At 37.7% G+C, this 23,498-nt stretch overlaps 1 long non-coding RNA gene across 2 annotated transcripts; it reads right to left on the bottom strand.

Moving 5' to 3' along the window:
• Positions 1-8,001: 8,001 nt before the first annotated feature.
• Positions 8,002-10,052, bottom strand: LOC132637012 (uncharacterized). 2 transcript variants are annotated; one of them, XR_009581519.1, is made up of 2 exons: positions 9,577-10,052; positions 8,002-8,690 (listed from the first exon to the last, which is right to left on the bottom strand). It is a non-coding gene; the product is annotated as an uncharacterized LOC132637012 (long non-coding RNA). The 2 variants fall into 2 exon arrangements; XR_009581508.1 differs by having other exon boundaries at positions 8,002-8,058.
• Between the last annotated feature and the right edge of the window lie 13,446 nt (positions 10,053-23,498).

Below are 23,498 nucleotides of genomic sequence, written 5' to 3'. Positions count from 1 at the left end.
CTGGTTGCAAGTAACTCTTAATCTCTCCAAGTGCCACCTTAGTCTTATAATTCAATTAGGATTATCAGTCATCAACTTAAGTTGACTACTGAACTGTATTGCAAGCAACTCTAAGTCTTTCCAAGCTTCCCTCAAGTCTTTGATTCTATTAACCACCTAATTAATTTCCTTTTTAGGCAATATGGTTCTCAAACTAATTCTAAGGCAAATATGGACTTAATCTTAGCAAGGCAAATATTTTGTATTTGTTAAACCAACCACAGGATATTCAGTTTCCTGCAGTCCAAACAAGTTCCAAACGGAATATAAACATTCATAATCAATACAAGTATTTCATTTAAAAGATAAACAGTGCAAGGAATAAGAAACCGACATGGGCAATTCATGTACAGGGATGCCACTTGGCGCAAAATTAATAAACTAAAGTTGTTTACTAGATTGGAGATAAACAATAAGGTCTGTGAACCTACTCAAGACCTTTTTAGGCTAAGAACAAACTCATTTAAGGTCTTTGCTTCATCCTGTTCTCTTTCCCAAGTTCCAGAGATTATGAGCACCAAGTGAACTAGCTAAAACTATGATAATAGGTCTATTTCCAGACTAAATCATCTATTTTATGCATGAACAAACTCACTTTAACCAATCCTTGGTTCAATGATAGGAAATGAAGTTCAATGTGTACATATGACAAGTATTGCCCCATAGACTGATAGGGCATGTCGTGACAACTTTTTATTTGGGAGAATGATACCATGAACCAAGTTAGACTTGGTTCCTTGTCAATCTCCTCTCCAAGGTGTCTTTAAAAAGACTTTCCTTTGCCAAGTGGTTCATAACTCTCATACCTACACCCATGACCCTTTCATCATGTCATTAAACCAATCTTATTGTCCTTAAAGGTGAAACAACTTGATTTTTAGAACCAAATTTACTTAGAGTCTTCAAGTAGACTATCCTGACCTATATTTCGCCAAACATAACCTAAAAGGATCCTTTTTTTGATTAATATAGGTTGATTTTGTTGTCACAGTTTTAGCAAAATCCTTCCAAGGTCTTATTAACCTCTTCCTAGTCAACTAAAAGGGCTTCCATGGGTTCTATGGTCATAGGATCATACTTCAAAGCCCTAAAGAAGAGGTAGTACAGGTTGGGTCACCACCTCGGTCTGTGCCTTGACCTTCCCTTTACTCCCCTGAAGTATTCTCAACTCTTTATCTCATCCTACAACCAAATGACAACCTCTAAAGGCCTCAAGAACCAAGATGAGTTTAATATTACCTTTAAACTATATTGTTCTGTTGCTTAAGCCTTCACTTAATAGTCTACCCTCTTAGACTAAAGCATTGATCATTTAACACTTAGGCTTTATTAAGCGGTCCTAAAAAAACTCTCATAGGCACAAGACACGTCCTATTCAGTATTTTATTTAACTTACAAGCTGACCCCTAGTTGGGTTAAAATAGAACCTATGACATGCATGCATATGATAGTTTATATATACAGGAAAGTAAACACATAAGCAGTTTGTACGAATAACCACATTATATTAAAACCCTTATGGTTGGAACCTAAAGGTCCCCAGCGGAGTCGCCATCTGTAACTGTTCGCATTTCGTGGGTGGGATTAGAGCTCAGAAAGCAACTTCGAACTTGTTAGTGTTCTTTCGGACATATTTTGAAAAAGAGTCGCCACCTAAATTTTAGCAAAATTAGGAAAATCGGGTTCAAAGGATTTATTCAAATGCCGTGAAAAATCCTTTTAACCAAAGTTCTAGGTAAGGGTTCTGGTGATTCCCTAGGGAAGGTGTTAGACACCCTAGTATTAAGGAGTTGTAGCATACGATTGACCTTCGAGCTTCAATGTGTGATATTGTATGAATTGCTTATGCTTTGTTTAGTTTCCCGTATAAAAATACGGTCATGGCATATCATTTTGGCTTTAAAAGTGTTAAACAAATTCTCTTTAAGTAAGGGGTACTTTGAGTTCGGATTTAAAATATCCGGGTAAAAAGTAGTTTATCGTTTTACTTATAAGGATAGTAATATCGGGTGTACCCCGTCTGAAACTAATGCCATGTGTTTGTTTGTAAGAAAATACATATGTGTACATTATATGTATAGTGTTTTATTAATGATACATTATCCACATTTTATCTCTTTGGTCAACCATATCCTCAGAACTATTTTCCCAAACTCGGGCTTTAAAAGAAATCCCATTCATCTGAATTCATTATGTTGGGTATAGCCCAAATAGTTCTTTTCTTAAGTTTCTCAAATTATGAAATGTACTTTTAAAGATATATTCCAAGATAATTAACTTTTTGTACAAGAAAACATTCTTTCACTTTTAATTACTTTAATCAAATGGAATACAACTCTTTTATCATTCGAGTACGATTTGAAATATCGTCTACCTGAATCCTAGGTTCCAACTTATAAGGGTTTCAATATCTATACAAATATTTACAACAAAAGCATGTTCATACAAAGTGATTGTAAACATATAATATAAGCATGTTTTATTAAAAAATAAAGAAGGGAAGAAAGTTTATCTTTGTCGGCCTTGGGCCCAAATCCTATACTCTTCTAATCTTTGTCCAACGCTCTAAGCATCCGATCCTTTTACTTCGTCCTTAAGCTTTGCTTTCCGTATTAGTTTTATTGGTACCTCGCACAATGAAAAGGAAAGTAGTTAGTCAAAATGATACGCCACCGCGTAGGGTGACGTTTAGGAACATAAATAATAATATCTCTCGGACTCGGATCAAACTTTGAGAGCTTTGATTACGGAGGCTCAGACTCACGGTTCCGAATATGGCAAAGAAACCCTAATCATGCCGCGGCAGCAAACTAGTGGCCATTATAGTTGCCTTGCAAAGCGCATGTTAGTTCCTACCTCGTGACCAAGTATAGTAATATGTTTTTTCAAAGGAAACAACAGCTCATTAGTGGCATATTGCAGCAACAAGTGTTAGTAAAGAGCAGTCGTACGAAGCAACAAGGTAGAATTATATTTCAAAAAGTTGCAAAGATCCCAAAATGCAGTAGCTGTTCAACTCAAAAACATAGAAGCAATTGACTCTAAGAGCTCAGAATGTAGTACCTCTTTTGCAACATGACAGCAAGTCAAACATCAGTAAATTACTACAACCAATTTTCAACATTCAAAATCGCAAGAGCAACCAAGTTAAATACAGCAGCCAAAGTACAACAATAACCTCAAAAGATAGTAACAACTTAGCCCAAAGTGTGTCATTTGTTGGCCTTAAAGTGCAACAACATCTCTCAAGTGGCAGCAACATATGCCGAACATACCAGCAGGCAATTCAAGGTCTCAAAGTACAGCAATAAGCCAACAACAAACTCATAGTAACAGTAGCCTTAAAACAGGCCAAATTGCAACTCATTTCTGCCAAAATGTGCAGCATATTTGTAAGCATAACAATAGGTAACAGCAACTCAAAATAGCAGCAGAGGCTTCTTCAAATGTGCGACATCATTTGAGGTTTAAAACTCCCCTCAAGCCATGCCAAGAAAAAGAGAGGGGTGAAGAAATTAGCATACGTAAATAACAACTATTGCATTCGAGAAAACCTCATATGCATAAGTATCCTCACAATACTTCCAATAGATAATGATATACATTGAGATAGCTAGTATACACTCAGAGACAAGGAACTTGAAGCATGCTTTAATACAATGAGATCTTGCAGTAAACAAAAGAAAAAAATAGGCTAGGGATATAAAAAAATATACCATCTAAATATATAAACTCTCACAAAGACTTGTGCATTCTCCAAAGAGGCAATCGTTAAAAAATAGAGCTACAGATCATAGCCGAATCTGTCTAATCCCATTTCAAGTTTTAACAATGTTATACACTTGGTAAACACTACTGATTACTGAAACAGGTTCCACACTTAATGTTATATCCCGTAATTTCACACATTTGGATAAATCAAAATAATTGTGACTAGTAAGAGGTAAGGTGATATTTTGATTTTAGTTAATACATATGTGTTGTTCATGAAAAAATATTGATGCGAAAATATCGAGGGAGGCTAAAGGAATAATTGGAATTTTAAAAATTTGTTTCATGAATTACAAATATTAACCAACTTATTGGGCTCAAAAAAAAAAGAGAAAAAGAGGCCCAAAATCAAGGGGTGGCCGGCCATATGAAGAGAGAAAAAAAAAAAAGGGCCCAAGCCCATGTAAATTAAAGTCATGAAATAAATAAGAGGAAAAGGGGCCATTATTAGTCATCTTCAAGAAGGTTCAAGACAAAAGAAGATTGAGAGTGAGAGTAAGGGCCTATTCGGCCAAGACAAAAAAATAAAAAATAAAAATTTGCCCATCAATCTTTGATCCAAAAATCTCAATTTTCTAGTATTCCTACTAAGCTCGAGACCCTCTTCAACGTGGTATAATTTTTTAGGCAGGAAAGTACTTTTGTTGGCAAGTGGAAATTCTTGAAAAAGGTAAAGATTCTACTCTTTTTGTCTTGGAAGAATATTATATATACATTGTAGTATATGGAAATGAAAGTAAAGTATGAAATTTGTGTGTTATGGGTGTGTGGCCGTGTGTGGGTATAGTGAAGGGGGGAAGAATGAAATTTATTTAGTATGTTAAATTATGTTGTTGTGGCCTTGTGATGTAAATGGAAGAATAATAGTTCAAGTTGGCATGAAAATTGGTTGTTAAGTTGTTGTAGGAAATTATGTGATTTTATTATAGATTTATGTAATTATGGGAATGGAATTGTTACGGCGCAAATTGTTGTTGTTGTTGATGAAATTGGAAGATAAAAATGTGTTGTGAATGTTCGTGTCGAAGATTGGAGGTTTCGGGTGAAGTATGGTTTTGGCGGGATTGTTGAATATTTTGTAGAATTGGATGAAATGCTCTTGAATTGTATTTGAATGATCTTGAATTAGTAGTGAATATGTAAGTGTCGATATCGGCTTGAAAATTCGTAGTTGAAATGAATAATGATGAATATGTAGAAAGGAAGGTTACTAGTGTTGAAATGCGTTTTAAATTGGTTTTTTATGTTGTTGGTATGGTTGTTGATGAATTTGGCCGAGTTTAATTCTCGGGGATGTTGAATTTACAGGGGAGATGCTGCCGAAATTTTTGTAGACAAGTACTAGTTAGAATTGAATTTCTAAGTACTTGTAGCTAATATTTGGAAATTGATGATATTATTGTAGATATTGGAGAGCCCGAGACTTGATTCGGGATTTGACTAGCGAGCAATCGAGGTATGTAAAGCTTACCTTTCCTTCTTTTGGCATGATCCCTTTGAAATGGACAAAAAGGTATATGTATGCTTATAAAGAAAATCCCATTCTTAGAGCCACTAGGTTGGCCACCATCTTCGACTTCCATAAGCCATTCTATATAGCTTCATACGCATTTATGATGTTTGAAGATTCTAGTTGTTATGTTTCCGAATGTTGTTCGAATGATAACCGAGATGACTAAAGTCTTTGATGAATGCTTCGATATGAAAATATGGTCTTAAAGTCCCCATTTGATTTGATCCATAATGTTATCCGCAAGTTTCCTAATATGAAAATATGATCCATAATGATGTTTGAAAGTCTTCTAATATGAACGATACTCGAATTTCCAAGTATGACTTATGAAATATTGTCGGAAGGTTCCGTACTACGAAAGTTCGTAACTCTCTCATACTAATTCCGATTGATCCGAAACTGATTTCTGAGCCTTCGGATGTCGTGAATATATTTGTCCATCGAGTCTTGGAATTTATTTATTCAGTTACATGCATATAGTTTTAATATGTATCTATGACTTTTGAAGCTCTATTTGAGATATTTCCGAGTCGTCCACGATTTTGTTCACATTCGATATGAGTACGCTCGACATAATGGAACTTTTATATGAATGAATAACAAGATAAGCATAAAGAATTTTGTTCCTAAAGAGTTCTATAAGTCTGGATATCCCTAACTTCCGTAAGTGATCTCGGATTTTCTTTGAATGTCCGTAAAAGTTCTGTGATAAAAAGAATGTCTGTAACTTCCACATACTAACTCTGATTGGTTCAGAACGCGTTTATGATCTTCAAATGTCGGTAAGTGTATGCATCTGTCGAGTCTGGATATGTGTGCATATGGTTTCTCACTGCTCTGTTCGTGCAAGCCTCAGTATGTTATTCACTGCGCCCGGGCCAGGTTCTGTTATGTTATCGTGCATCTTCCTCTGCATTGTTCACCGCGTCGCTCTCCCTTGCGGCCGGGTTCTGTTATATGTATGTCTGTATATGATGATATGGGGATGGCGGCCAGGATGGCACATGATGATTCTGTTCACCGCGTTCCGCAATAGAGGGCCGGGATCTGTTATCTGCATATACGGTATATGATTCTGACATGCATTGATTACTCTGTCCACCGCGTCCCTCACTAAAGGGCCGGGATCTGTTGCATACATATATGGTATTTGATTTTGGCATCTGATGATTCTGTCCACCGCGTTCCTTACCAGAGGGTCGGGATCTGTTACATGATTCTGTCCACCGCGTCCCTTACCAGGAGGGCTGGGATCTGTTATATTTGCATATACGATAGATGATTCTGATATGTTTGGTTTGTGTTCGGAAAGTAAGCATTTTGGCATTCTGTATCCTCTGTACTTCTCCTGACATACGATACCAGCATACATGATCTGTGTCTGGAAAGCAAATATTCTGACGCTCCGGATCCGTACTTTTTCTTACATAAGACCTCGGCATATACGATCCGCGTGTGGAAACAATCATTCTGATGTTCTGAGTCTGCCCTTTTCTGACATATGATATCTGCATGTATGATTTGTGACTGGGTAAAACAACGCTTTGGTAATTTGGGTAATGTATTTATTTTTGTACCGTTGTCCCGGTTATGGTTCTATTTTTGTTGTACTTCATGCTTTACATACTCAGTACATATTCCGTACTGACCCCCTTTCTTCGGGGGCTGCGTTTCATGCCCGCAGGTACAGACACTTATTGTGGTGATCCGCCAGTCTAGGGTGCCGTTCTGCTACTTGGAGTGCTCCTTTGATCCGGAGCCCACACTTTTGGTACAGATCTCTCCGTGGTACATATTTATGCGTATGTGACTATTCAGGGGTACGGCAGGGGCCTGTCCGTCATATGTTTCTGTTATGGTTTGTAGAGGCCTGTAGACATGTATGTGGGTCGTGGGTCGCATTAGATCTGTGATGTATGTATGGTTTGCGTCCGGCTTTCTTATATACTACGATAACCTGATTTATTTAGGTGTTATAATGTAATCGACGACTTAAGTGATATGTATATGGTTTTGTATGCACGAAACCCTTAATATGTAAACGCAAGTAAAATCCGGTTAGTAGGTATGTACGGGTGTCCATCTCGGGCACCAGTCACGGCCCACGGGGTTGGGTCGTGACACTTAAGTAAAGATTTAAGACTTTATGCTTTTATTTCCCAAGCAAAAAACCGCACTGGCAAAGGCCAAATAAGGATCCCTAGCTTCACATATAAAAAATGGAATAATCTAATGTTTTAACTTCAGTGCACCAACAAATACATTAAACTTATACTTGAGCATTTTTAAAGAAAGGAGCAGACCAGAAATTGAATCCAATCAATTGTTGAGTTAAAACATTTACAGTTAAGAAGGCCTTGATATGAGACTTTACTTAACAAAGGAGGGTAATTCACTGGCAGATTAGCAAATAGGTATGTTACTTCCAATGTATTCAAAATTACCTCAAATGACCAGCTTGTTAACTAAAGGAAAAGAAACCTCCCAACATTACATGATGATAATTCACTACACTTATGGATAAATTCAAAATCATAACAAATTACAATTGCTGAGTCCAAATCCTCAGAGCTAAGCACAACAGATGCGATGGTTTCTTACTAAACTTTGCCATGTTTCAGTATTTCTTGAGTATAGAATCAGCTTGGTGTCTTAGGATACCATTTCAATCTCAAACCAACACCCGAATATTGAAGCACATGTTACATCTTTTTTATCTCCATAGTTCAGGTAAACTATAACATTGGGAAGAAGATATCAAATAAAGACTCTGGAAGACAAGTTCTTGACATATTAACTTCTAAAGTCCTGAACTGTTCATCGAAATAAGTTGAGCCAAACATGTATTTAAAAAAACATTTGAGAACTAAACAATAACTCTGGGAAATAGCAGCTAGTTGTTTAAATCAATTTAGACAAGATAAGAGAGCGCTTTAGACCTTAGACAATCATACAGTGAGTTTTTCTAACTCTTTTAAAACACACAGCATAGTCATTCATGAAATTTCTTTAGCATTTAGCATTGTATTCAGTTGTTTTGGAAGACAATTTAAGACAGGATCAGTAGCCATGCATTAACAACAACTGATGAAAGAGAAAGGAGATCACAACATAATCATTCATGAAATTTCGTACAGCATGTTAATGGTGTGGAACATATTTCAGTTTATACAACCTTAAGCCATGGGCTTCAACCAAACAAAGGGCCAATACAAGATGTTTGAAACATGTTTCATGATAACTTATCTTAACACATCCAGGGACATAATTTTGTTATACTATAAGTGAGGGAAATAGTCAACTTTGCCTTAAACATAGCCATCCCACATGTCTCAGAAGAACTATCACTTCGAACAAAGATAACCACCTTAAAAGATCACACTAATTAGCATTTTGTTTTCCCCTAAATATCACAATGAAAAGAATTGGACAATCTTAAATAGCACAATGAAAATAGCACACTAATTAGCATTTTGTTTTCCCATAACATTCTGGGAATATGTCCAGCAGTCATTATGATCTAGACAACGCCTAATCCCACAAGGAAACTATACTTGGACAATCTTAACCAGTTGACTGTGCTTTAAAATAATACTTGCATACCAGAAACATAAAAAGAGAACCAACACATGGAGACAGATATGCCAAAGATCATATGTTCAAAATCATGTTCTGGAACTAGGATAGATCTAGAATTTTATTTCAATTCCAGATCAAACTTAACTCAAACTGTCTATAATGGAGAGAAACTAATAAGCACTTAAAACAGTTTTACCAAAATTGGATCTCATAGCTAAACAAGATAAGAAACTTCTGAAGAAAAAGGCAACAGGGATCTACTTAGAGTATTTAGCAGTAAAGGGGACACTATGTATTCATATAAACCTTCTCTTTATCCTATAATACTATAGTTGGTTGCAACAACTGATTAACCAACATCAATCAACGAATTAATAGTGTGATATAATCAAGTAATCATCTTGCAAACAGTAACAATAGATTAGTCGCAATAGCCAACAACAAACAAGCTGATCACAAAGCCAATTACTGATAACGAAACCATCTCTGAACCAAAGTAGAGAAACAAAACTGATATTACGGAATATTTGAAAAAAAAAAAAGACCAGAAGAAATAAAGAAAAACAGAATTGTGATACTACTTAGCTAACTAAAACCAAAGTAATCTTAAATGAATATGGCGAGCAGTAGAACTAAAAATGAATACAAAACTAAAACAAGGAAGAAGAGATTACCTTTTTTCAATGCAGCGAAGGGGGGGACAAAAGTTGAATCGATAACCTTCCACCTTTCACCAACAGACTCCGAGAAGACAAAACTATTTAACTATGAACTCCGAACACAAATCGATTTCAAGGCTCAGCCTCAAAATGCCTTTTAACACAATTCACTTATTATTCTAGTTTCTAATGGTGTCTAAAACGTATCATCAAATGAAGAAAGAATGTTCTATTTATAGAACCTCAACTAGGTTTTTTGTCGTTCAAATTCAATGTGGGACACTTTGAAAATTGGAATTCATCTATAATGGATTTGGAATCCGAATCGTACTAGAGAAGCAATGCAAAATCGAAAAGAAAAAATTAAAAATCACTAAGTTACCGTTTGGATTGGCATTCATTGAGGGAAGAAGACAAGAGTAATAAATTCTTTACCCAAAATGGTGAAACAACGATTGGAGATGATTAAAATGTGCTAACGTTTTGCCAAAAATGGCCAAAGAACAGCTGTTTACGTTGAAAGAGTGGTTGAAAAGCCTTACCCCCTGTTTGGATGGTGGTTTCCCGTGGTTCATTAATGTATGGTTTTCTATGAAACCATGTTTGTTTCCATTGTTCTTAAAATTATGTGGTATGGTGTTGTAAACCCGTGGTTCATTCCACGGTTATATAACCACGAAAAATCCCAATTTTTGAAACCACAGATTTGGTGGTTTTTCCGTGGTTGCGTATTTCATTTTTTCATTATACCCCGCCCTCCACAATCCACCCCTCACCCCCACCCCACCCTCTGCTATTCACCCCCTCCCCGCCCCTTACCCCGCCACTTACCTCACCTTAACCCCCTTTCTACCACCCAGCCCCACCCCCAACTACCCCACTCCTCTGCCACCCACACCTACAACCCCAACCACCACCCACTACCCCTCACCACCGCCCAATCCCACCCTCATCCCACACCACCCACCCTTCCACCACCCCCACCCACTATCCCTCACCACCACCCACCACCACCCTACCACCCACTACCCCCACTCTCATCCTACAACCACCCACCCCTTCACCACCACCACCCACTACTTACTTATTTTTTAAAGTTCCTATTTTATTCTTTACCTGAGTTTTATTAATATATATAAATTAATTTCTAATTAAGAGTTAGGGTATTTTAGTAAAATTACATGTTATTATACAGTCAAATCAAACAATACAAATGTTATTAAACCACAACAAACGATACAGTCTATCCAAACATTGTGTTCATTAATATAGTACAGTACAATACAACACCATACGGTACCATACCATACCATACTGTATATATTAATGAACCACGAGAAACAACCATCCAAACAGAGGGTTAAGGATCGTTTGGTTTGATGTTGGTTCTGCTGGTCTTGAATGTGAAAGGGATTAGGGATTTTAATTGAAATCCGGGTCGGGTCTGGAAATAAGGCTAGACAGAAATTGGTTTTAAGAAAATGAACTGATTTGGGGATTTCAAAAGGGGGCTTATAATTGCATTTAAAACATAACCTTTTGTTTAATATATAACTTAATTCTTGTGAAAAGCAATCAATTCTTCATCAATTGAAATCAGCTCTTTTTTCAATTATAACCAATCCTTAAAATCAAACTTAATAGAGATAAAATTGAGATGAATCAAATGTTCAATTAATTGATTAAGCTTCTTGACTTTAACAGAGTAAAACTTTTATTTGCAAAATTGACTAATTATAAAAGATAAGCCGTAATGACCTTAGTTAAGATACTTGTTCTTTTTATATAAATTTAAATTGACATAATTAATACTCAATATTGTACGTAAAATATACATAATTTATATTTGGGTATTTTGCCAAATGAAAAATGGCAAAATATCACCGAAACCCATTCTGAAAGTATTTTTGATTTTCTGAATAATTCTTTTACTTTGTTTACTATTCAAGAAGCTTGACTAGTTAATTTGAATTTTTGGAGGTCAAAAATTATGTGTCAACAATGCTCATTCAAGCTATCTGATTAGTAATACCCACCACATAACACAATACCACGTATACGGTCTCATCTCGAAAATACAACTCTAACCTTCAGATTATAGGGATTTCAAGAATTCCTCTCCTTTAACCCACACTAACTCATTCACTGTAGAGTGCTACAAAATTATCCAACTGTGTATCGCACAAGCCACTTCCATAAGCCTTATCATGTCGGTTACCTAAAATTTGCTTCTCACTAATCGCTGATCACGAAACCTCACGAATCTCTGTCATATCACTTAGGCCATTTCTGTAGAATCCCTTCTTTAAGTGTACTCACGATCACACCTCACCTGAAATATGTAAGGCAATATCTCCACAACCTATACTGACCCAAGTAATCCTTAAGATGTACCTTATTCTTATCGATTATCGATCAACTATACCTTTTCACGACTCTTCAATTCCCCAATTCCAATCAAATTATAATCATCGACACCGTCTAACCATTTCTTGAACCCACTAAATAGAATGCCAGATAATCATAAGTCTTGCAAACTAGCCGAGTCAATCTTGGAGATAGTAGCACGTCGCATACTCAGTTCCCTAGAGTTCCTTTAACTCACTCAACTCTAAAATTGAAAACTTTCTAAATCCAGCATATCACATACACAGTCCTACTACTGCTCTGATATATATGTACTAAGGTGCCCTTGCTCAAATTCCCTTAACTCAAATTCCCAAATGTTCTATACAACTCGAATTAATACGAACCTCATCATTAATTTACCACTTCAATGCCTTTAAATGCTACTTGCCCGCAAAGAATCATCTCTTGCCTTACTTGTTGAACCGGAACACCTCTAACCATTCACGCGATTATCCCTTTTATTCGATCAACTCAATCGAGTAGTAACACCAGTATTAGTAGGAACTAGCCGAACTTACACAATAGGTACAAGGCAATCAACCCCAATCCAATATTATATGCAACACCCGATAGTTCCTTGAGTACTAAAAACATTGCCCTTGACCAATACTAAAGTCGTTCTTATTAGTCAACCACCGACTTCCATTAGCCCACGGCATAACCAGACATACCAATGAGATACTGAACCCTTATGTTTATTCTACCAAGAATGACCGCATCATAATCCTTAAATCAACTAGCTCTCGATTCACGATCTCCTTATCCTTCTTCTAAACATGAAGACCCGGTGAACATACCCTTTATTGAAGGACCAGGAACAAAGCTACCCAGCATCTTAAGTCTCCACTCGTCATAAGTAACATTGCTTTCCAATCTAACACCGATAACCACCTTCCTGAAAGAACCCACGAACCACTACCATATAGCTACGTCGAAGCCTAACTTAACTTCTCACGACCTAATACAAAATCCACTCTCGTAAAACTTACAACCTTAACCTAACGAGCACGTCAGATACCAATTATTCCTTTCCTAATAGCGGAGATTAATCTATCCAAATTCTCTTTCTTATGCCTCCGTCCCATTAAGACAAAAGTACTCATACCCAAATACCCTAAGAAACATTACTTTGCTACGCGTTCCCCGAAGAAGTCATTCTTCATGTCCTTATTCCCAACTTCTCTTCGCTATACTTTTGCCCAAATCCAATGATCCTTGCCTAACTTACACTCGTGCCACGCACACCATCATGCTACCCTGACAAAGTTGAAACTTATTCCCAAAACCAATCATATCTCTAACAATTCATTCTTGTTAAGTCATAAATGTCGTCTGTGACTTTCGAGCAACCCCGCATTGAAAACATGGAGATCATGTGACCCTTTGTACTATCTCTCCCAGTTCTGAAGAAAACCCCCACAATGAACGAGTCTTAACCACCATCCCACGCAACTGAAACCTCAAGTCATAGCTGGATACTGAACTTAGCCACGCATTCAAATCAGGAAGACACATCTAGTGCCATACCAAGCCATGTCATAACAAAACCTCTCACATAAGAGTTTAGGAATGAGTTTCCACCATTCGTGGGAGAATAAGACAAGGAAATTCACATATCAATTGGAATCGACTAGATACCAATTTGAATGAAGTAGCATGTAAGAATTGAAATCTTTATAATGTCTTATAACCTCTCGCAGATAAGTATGGAGCTCATCATACCGATCCGTAAGACACTATTAGACATGCTATTTTACATATAAGATCGATAACCTAGGGCTCTGATACCAACTTGTCACGACCCAATTTGTGAATTGTGATGGCACCTTCACTGCTCCCCCCCCCCCCCCCCCCAGGTAGGTGAACCATTCCCAAATCATTTTAGTCATTTATAGGAATTGTGCAGAAATAAAAAATGATTTAGCTTACAGATTCAAATTATATAAATGATAAGTGCAGAAGTAATAATAACCTCAAAATCTGGTCTGGACTAGTACAAGAGCCACTATTACATAGATACAAGCCTGATAGAAAGTACAAATCTCGAATATCAATATTGTCTCAGGAATACAAAGTAGACAGTTAAATACAAAGAAGAGTCTCTAGGTTGCAGATCTAGCCCAAAAACTCACCCAGGAATCTCTGTCAAGTAAACTCAGGTCACTCTTGAGGACAGGAACTAGAACTAGAAACAGACTCTGCACTCAAAGGAAGAGGACAACAAGAGTAGCATCGGTAAAAACAACAAGTACTGGTAGGTATCATAGGCCAATAATAATTAGTTCACATATATGAAGAAAGAAATCAACAAGTAGGTAGATAGGAAATCAAGCATACTCACAAATCACTTTATCATAATAATCAAGGACTTTCACCCATACATACATTATACAGAAATCACTTTCCAAGTTATACGCCTAGGTGAAGCTTCTAAACCACAAGTCTATCGAGTCTTATAATCTCAAATTGATAATCACGAATCCAAGTTCTGAACCTCGGCAGAGTCACTAATCTACAACATGGACCAGTCCATAATCAAGTCTATGCCATAGTAATGGTACAAATTGTTACATCCGGCATTTTTGCATGTTCGAAAAATTTGAGATAACTTGACTTGTAATGAATAAGGCCATATTTGGACCTTACTTGGTATGAATGTGTCGGCTATGATAGCATTGGTGTGGAATTACGAAAGGAGGCCAAGGGCAAAATTGGAATTTTGGAAACTTGTTCCATGAATTACAATTAGTTAGCCAACAATTGGGCTTAAAAACAAATAAGAGAAGTGAGGCCCAAAATGGGAGGCCCAACCGGCCATGTGCCATTGACCCAAGTCCATGGAATTTATTTAATTCCCATGTGATAATATATGTTCATCTATATCTATAGAAAGTTCTTAGACAACAAGAACAAACAAGAAAAAAAAAAGAGAAGAGGTTTCGGGTAAGAGAAAGAGAGAAGAGAAAAAGAAAGAAAAATTCTTGGAGCCAATTCCTTTGGTTCAATTTTTCAATTCTTGTGGGATTATTACCAAGCTCAAGATTCTCTACAACTTGGTACAATTATTTTGGCAAGAGGACAATTCTAGTGGCAAGTGGAAAGTCTTGGAGAAGGTAAGGATTTTATGCTTTTGTTATGATATGGAAGGTATATGTATGATGTAGTGTGTGGAAATGAATGAAAAGCATGAAAATTTTGTGTGTTAGAAGTATATGCATGTTGGCCGTGTATATGTATGTGTTGCAAGTATATGATGACTTGAATTCATGTGGTAATCTAGTTGTTGTTATGGTAGAAATTGTATTGGAAGTGAAAGTTGAATGAATTAGTGGAATTTGGAAAAAGTAGGGTGTGGCCGTGTGATGCTATGGGGATGATGGAATGTGAATTAAATTCCGTTAGTATGCTAATTGTGTTATTGTGAAATGAATAGAAGAATAATGGCTTTAGTTGTTATGGAAACATGGTTGTTAAGTTGTTGTAGGAAAACATGCAAGTTCATTGTAACTTATGTAAATATGGAAATGAAAGTATTAAGAGGCAAATTATGGTTGGCATTGATGAAGTTGAAAGATAGAAATATATCATGAACATGTTTGCTAAAAGATTGGAAGTTGTGGGCGAATTATGCTTTTGGTAGGAAACTTGTATATGGTGTATACCCTATGTATGTCTTGTGAAAATGGTATGATATGCCTCCGACGTATGTTGTAATGGCCTTGATAAGTGATGAATATGAAAATGGTAAGATTGGTTTGGAAATGTAAGGTCGGAATGAAAGATGTGATGTTATGTCGGAAAGATGGCTAGTATGCCATATTATGTGTTTTGTGATACTTGTTGTTGTTATTGATGTTGTTGTTGGGTTGCTGTGTGGATATATTAAGCCAAGCTAAGTCTCGGGGATGTTATATATATAGGGGAAGTGCTGCCAAAATTTCGGTAGGCAAATATATAATAAACTTGGAGTCTTAAGGTTTGAATTTAACAATTGGTAAACTTGACCATTTGTAGCTTTTGGACGAAATTGGAAGTGAAGCTAAGCGAGCATAAGGCGCAATTGAGGTATGTAAAGCCTTCTCCTTTACTCTTAGGCATGTTCTGAATGTAATAGGCTCGGCCGCGAGCCTTAAATACGACTTCGTTCCTCGAAATCCGAGATGGAAAATCCGCTCCAATTCCTTCAGTAAGATTGAATCATTCTTCTTATAACTTGTTCCTAAAGTGAACTTTTGTATAAAACTTTCCTAAACGGAGTCGGAATACTTCCATATGATTATGGATGACCTCATAAGGTCTATTATCAGTAATTTACGTATGTCGCCTCGTGTTGGTCCGAGGTGGGCCCACGGAGCCCCGATACCTATTGTATGATCTAAATTGTCTCATTTTTGTCCGATTTTCACAGGCAACATCTGGACTATTATTCTGATCATGAGATGATTATTTTTTTATATAAATTTTACAAAATGGCTTTGACACCTAAAAATCTGATTCTGGTAATAATCTTTCGTACCTCCCCAAGCAGGATATAGGCGCATATTATGAACGCTATCCGAATACTCTGATTTGACTTGCCATTTGGCCTACTTCAGTTTGATTGAGTCGGTATAACGATCTGTATGTGTGTGGTTTCTCATTAATCCATTCGTGGATGTCTCAATGCTTCCTTTCACCGGATCTCGAGCCGGTTTATATCGTGCGGATGGGCCGCCGAGTCCCTTGTCGGGGGCCGGGTCCCATGTATGAATTCCGAAGTATGATGTGTCCGGTTCCGGGGTACTGTGGTGTATGTCCGTCCCCGGTTACCGTGTATATGTTACGAAGTATGATGTGTCCGGTTTCCCGGCGTGTGATCTGCCCCCGGGGTTACCGTGGTTATGATATGATGTGTTATGTGACGGAGATGTTCGAAGATATGAAATCTTCTGAAATATGATATGTTGTGGCGCCAAAGGTAGGAGTGGCGACCACGTTCCTGTGCCCTATTATGATTCTGTCTGTCTGATTGGATTCTGATTCTGTCTGTCCGTATTGATTCTGATTCTGTCTGTCCGTATGGATTATTATTCTGTCCGTCCGTATGGATTATGATTCTGTCCGTCCGTCCGGATTATGATTCTGTTTGTCTGTCTGGGCCATGATTCTGTCCGTCCGTCTGGATTATAATACTGTTCGTCCGTTTGATTTATGGTTCTGCCCACTCTATTTCTGTGCTTCTGGTTCAGACTATGATTATGTTTGTTATGTTTCTGCTTTACATACTCGGTACATTTTTCGTACTGACCCCCGGTTCTTCGGGGGCTGCGTTACATGCCCGCAGGTACAGACGCACCTGGAGATACGCCGCCAGTCTAGGGCTCAGATTCTGCTATTTTAAAGAGCTCCTTGATCCGGAGCGTGTACTTTTGGTATACATCTTCCGTCTTCTGTATATTCTGTATGTATGGTAACTCCGGGTACGGCGGGGCCCTGTCCCGTCATATGACTCTGTATGTCTGTTAGAGGCCTGTAGATATGTATGTGGGTTACGGGTTACATCTGTTCAGGTAGGTGCGTACGATTTTGTGACTCTGTCTGTTATGTTAGCCTCATCGGCGTATGCAAAAGTTTCAGTATGCATATGTATATATATATTTTCGCGCGCGCCGTATCTGTATTGGCTTGAATCTGTAAACACCTATTTGAAATATTCTGTCTGGTACGCCGATTCTGTCAGGTAGGCACGTATGGGTATCCAGTTAGGATACCAGTCGCGGCCCACGGGGTTGGGTCGTGACACAAATAACCCATACCAAATCATAAATAAAGAGTCATATGATGATGTAAGATGAAATATAGTAATGTGCAATGTGATACAATGCAATGCACTAGCCAATTATCTCACACCTGTACACACATGCTAAAGGCCTTATTCGCACGATATTCATAACCCACGGAGGACCCATGGTGTACATGTACCACTCGCTCCAAAACAGACCTTGGATCATGAGTCCACTCGCTATGAAATAGACCTCGGATCATGAGTTCACAAACAGGCCACATCCTCACCCTTGCCAAATGTGCCTTATATACAAAATGAGCCTAAAGATATGATTCTCATCCAGAAACCCCAATTTGGAACATCAGCACAGATGTAAGCATGAGGAATGAGAATGAATGCATAATGCTCAATCATGGAATAAATCAACGAACTAGTTCGATCAGCAAAGAGAGTCTATGACACCTTTTACTTCAAAATATGGCAAGTACACCTCACAACTAAGTCTTGTGTCCCAAAGTGCCCCATGTTCTCATTTATCATCATCAATACCAAGTCATAATTCGATATCAATTTACACGTGAAATGAGAAAGTATGCCATGCATGATATTATCATCAATAGTAAATCATAATCAAGATTTCAATCGTGTATTATCATAATTATACAACACGATTCAGGCCTACTCTCATTATCATTCCTTTCTCCGATGATAAATGACACAACAAGAGAGAAATGAGTGCAACACGTATCACAACACAACAGTTCAGGCAACAAGCCTAATCACAATAACAGGGCAACCAGCCTAATCACAATAACAGGACAACAAGCCACAATCAACAATAACCAACCTAATAAAATTCTATCCAAATTCCATACCCGAAGGCCTATCATGATTTTCCCGTCAATAGCTAACTCGCACATATGTTTCACGAATTGGAGTCTAGCCAAAAGGTAAGCCGTAACCTACCTCAATACCGTTTTGATGCCATGAACTGCCAAACTTGAGCCTTGACCTTCTGATGTGCCTCAGATCACTCGTAGTCTAATAATTAGAAATGTTAAATAAGCAAATGACTACAATAAACCAACTAATCGGAAGACGAATCGATTTAGGGAAAAATCTCCAAAATAGCCCTAACGAATAATACGGGTAAAACCAAAAATTAAGGGTGAAATTACCCTACCCATAGTCCCAGAAATCATAATCCTAAATTACATGGGTTTCTAATTACATTAGACCCTTCAATTTCATCAATTAGTCAAACCACAAATTTGGTTGAAATCTTAAGTCTCATCATTAGATGCTTGAACTATAGAGCAATTTCATCCTAGAATGTGTTAATCTACACTTCTAGATGATATATGTAGTAATAGAAGCAACACTTAATCAATTTATAAAAAGGCTTTATGAATAGTACCCTAAGTCTCATCAACCCCATACTAGGACCATAAACTACCATGGAAACTCAAAGAAGAAGGTAGTCAAACTAGATAGTAGATTGGAACTTACCCCAATAGATAAATCCCCGAATAACTTAATGAATCGCCTCTCCTAGCTCTTGGAATTAGGTTTTAGGTGTTTTTGGACTAATGATTCAAACTTAGGAAGATAAAATAAGGATTTGGTTCCGTCGATCCGCTGTGGCGGTCACGAGGATCGCCCTGGCGGTCAACCATCTGCCATGGCGAAAATTCATTAAAGCATAGGCCCTCACCATGGCGGACAAGACCTCGACATAGTGGTCTTGCTATGGCGGCACAAAGCCCTCCACAGCGAACACACTAGAAACTAGAAAATCTATTTTTTCACAAGTCAATCCCAACATCAATTTGAGGCCTCCCGTATACAAACCAAATATGCACACACACGTAAAAATATGCTACAAACTCACTCGTGGCATCAGAATTCCTAACGCATGTCTAATTTACCAAGTCAACCCCCAAACGGGTAAAATCAAGTTTCCAACCAAGTGCCTAAAATGCAACCAAATGCCTCGAGAACTGAACCATCCACCCCACCAAGTCATAATCGACTCTTCGAACCTCACAGAATCAATAAAAATTTAAAAAGAGTCCATTTATCCAAAAGTCAATTATTGGTCAAACACTTTCACTTAAGGATTCTAAATCCTTCATTTTTCACTTGAATCTCTTTGTAATCTCGAGAATTGGTCAAATGGGGGTAAAATGGTCAAAAATCACATAACGAGTTAGGTCGTTACAATCTATAACTCCCAGAGGGTGTTATGAGTGTGGTGATCTTGGGCATTTTAAGAGAGATTGTCCCAGACTTAGGCATGGTGGTCAGTATCAGTGTTCTTAGACTCCCACACCTAAGGTAGCGACACAACTAGCTAGAGGTGGTTCTCAGGACAGTAGAGGAGGTTCTTAGCCAAGTAGGGGTGGTACTCAGCCCGTTCGAGGTGGTAGACGTAGAGGTACTCATTCTTCGGCTGATCGTGTTCATTGATATGCCTTTTGGGGAAGACTTGAGGCAGAGGCCTCCGATGTAGTCATTACAGGTATTATTTCAGTATGTTTATTTCTACTTTGCTTTGAGTCTGGATATGATGTGTGATTCCCCTGGCTTACCTATTCATGTTGTACTCCTATTAGGGATTCTATAGTGGTAGAACGAATATATCATTATTTCATAATTACCTTGATGGGGTATGACACTAAGGTAGATTTGAAAGTCTTAGATATGGTAAATTTTGATGTTATACTCGGGATGGATTGGTTATCTCTGTATCATGGGATTATTTATTGTCATGCTAAGACAGTTATGTTAACCATTCCTGGTATTCCACGATTAGTGTGAAGGGTGGTCTTAGTAAGTATCCGAGGATAGTTATATCATTTCTTAAGGCTTAATGAATAGTTGAGAAAGGGTGTATTTCCTATTTGTCTTACATTCGAATACTAGTTTAGAGACTCCCTCATTAGAGTCAATTTTGGTAGTAAATTGTTTCCTGAGCTATTTTTGATGGATCTTCCAAGTGTTCCACTCGATCGTGACATCAATTTTTGCATTGACTTGGAACTGGGCGCTTAGCCCATTTCTATCCCACCATATCGAATGGGACGATCGTGTTCAAGAATTTGAAAGAGCAATTACAGGATTTGTTGTGTGAGAGATTTATGCGACCTAGTGCTTCTCCTTGGGGTATTCCCGTACAATTTGTGAAGAAGAAGGGTGGATCTATTTGCTTATGTCTTACTTTCTATTTGGAGACATGAATTGAGACTTATATGTATTATTCAGACTTATAGTTTAGTAGAGCTTTTGTATGACAAGACTAGATAATGGGGTTGGATTCTCATTGCTTTCGCACTTCTTTATATTATCATTGCAAGACTTACGTTATGTTTTACTTTATTCCACTTTATCTATGAATTATGAATGTTGGGATAAGGGTTCGCCTATTGAGGTGTAAAAGGTAAGTGCCTGCACGACTTAGTGAAAATGGGTGGTGACAAGGTTGTATCAAAGACCTAGGTTACTCGGTCTATAATACCATTTCTAGTAGAGTTTCATGGATCGGTACAATGAGCTCCGTATTTATCTCTGAGAGGCTATAAGACATTTAGGAAACTTTTAATTCTTTCATTCTCTTGTGCGACTTCATTTAAATTGGTATCTAGTCAATTTCAATTGGTATTTGAACTGTCTTATCTTAATCATCCTCGGAAGATAGAAATTCGTCCTTAAATTTTGATATGAATGGTTGATCTATGACGTGTTATGGTATGGTACGAGATATGTTATTCTTGTTCGGACACGTGATCAAGTTCAGTCTCTAGTCATGGCCTAAGGATTCTATTGTGTGGAGTCGCGATTAGACTCGGTTGTCGAGTGGAGTCGCAATTAGACTCGTTTATTGTGGGAGTTCGTGAGAAATGGGAAAGATAGTTCAGAGGGTTACATGATCTCCATGCTTCAGTATTGGGTGCTCCGAAGTGACAAATTGTATTGATGGCTTAAGAACAATGGTTTTCTCTATGATATCATCAGTTTAGGAAAGAAAAAAATTGGTATCTGTCGTGTTCGTCAGGATAGGGTTGTGGGATGTACGAGGGTGGATTTTGTATTCGGTTGTGGAAGGGTAAGTGGGTTTTGGCGCGACAGAATGGTATTGATGGCACTAGTCGTCTGGCTATAGTTACTATAGAGGATTGAATCTCGTGGGAATAATTAGGCATGGTTTGGTAGTGGCTATACTTGTAGGTTCACGCGATATTTCGGGGATGTGGTGCTAAGGAGTCATTCTTGTTATTATCTCGTAGATGTTAAAGGACTACTCTGTTATTAAGTGAATGTTATGGGCACATCATTTGATCAGTAAATTTGACTGAGTTGTAGGCTTCTGAGGGGCTAGTAATCAACTGATGGAAATGACTTTAATTATAGGTGAATACGAAGAGATAATAACTTAAGGAGTTACTAGTTGTTTGACTTAGATTTGAAGGGAAATATTGATATTGTTGGTGGTTCGTTCGGCTTAGAGGGATGATTAGTTTAGAGGATCAAGTGGATTTGAGTGTTTGGTTGTTGATGGTGATAAAAGTGATCTGAAATGAAATACGGGAACTGGAGGACTACAATGAGGCATCTTGCCATCAGGTTCGGGGAATTAAGGTTCATAAGACTTGAGGTATGGGTACTTGAGTAATGTTTGGATTGTGGGGGCATTATATTATAACCTTCAATAAAAGGTGTGACCGATGAGGTTGATTGGTGTCTTCAAGGTTAAGGGCAGAGAGGAAATCGCTCAAATAAGAATTAGTGAGGAGAGAGCTTGGTTATGATTGTTCAGTGTATGAGTTGAAATTTTCAATTATGTCGTGAGCTAATAGGGCTAGTGATTGACTAATGGAACGATTATCAGTGTTGGGCTAGTTTAAAGTCTAGTACTCAGGAGGGTTAATCAGATGATGCACCTAATGTTGGATTAAGGTTGGGGGCCTTGTAGTCATTGTGTAAATTTGACTAGATCCCGCTACTAGTGGTGTTATTACTCTACTTATGTGATTGAATAAAAGGTATAATTGTGCGAGTGGTTAGAGGTGCTCAGATTCGATAAATAAGGTAAGAGGTGATTCTTTGAGGGCTAGCAACGTTAAGGATTTTGAGTAAGGAGTTAGTAAACAAGGATGCTTGAAATGGTAGATCAATGATAGGTTAACAGATTTATTGTTACACCTTGGAAAATCCCCTGTATATGTAAAATGATTAGGGTAACAAAGGACATAGCGTATGCAATGTTTTGGTGAGTAAGAAATAGTATTTGATGACCCTCAACGAGATTTCAAAGGCATATAATGCAAGGAAAGAAAGTTGCCAAGGAAAACGAATCATATGTTGTGTATCGAATAAGAATTTCGAGCAACGAGTCTATGATGGCATAATGATGTCTTAGAGAAGAGTAATAACGTCCCTAATATTGGTATTGAGGTGTTAAACAAGTGCCAAGAAGGTTCCATAATGATCGGAGATCAAACGAGTCGACGAGAACGAAAACGGAACCACTGGGCATTATACGGCCCAACCTATGGAGCGTATAAATTGTACCAGCCGTATGTTGGACCGTATAATTGGCCAAGGAGGGCACCAGCTACTGGACCAAACATACGGCCACACATACGGTTCGTATAAATAGTACGGACCGTATGTTAGTCCGTATAAAGTGGTCCGACCAGCTTTTTAAGTTAAGTATAAGGGACCCTTTTTCATTCCATTTCATTTCATTTTAACTCCACACTTC

Source organism: Lycium barbarum, chromosome 1, assembly GCF_019175385.1.
Source record: "Lycium barbarum isolate Lr01 chromosome 1, ASM1917538v2, whole genome shotgun sequence".
Lineage (NCBI taxonomy): Eukaryota > Viridiplantae > Streptophyta > Magnoliopsida > Solanales > Solanaceae > Lycium > Lycium barbarum.
This window is presented reverse-complemented; position numbering and strand designations above follow the sequence as displayed.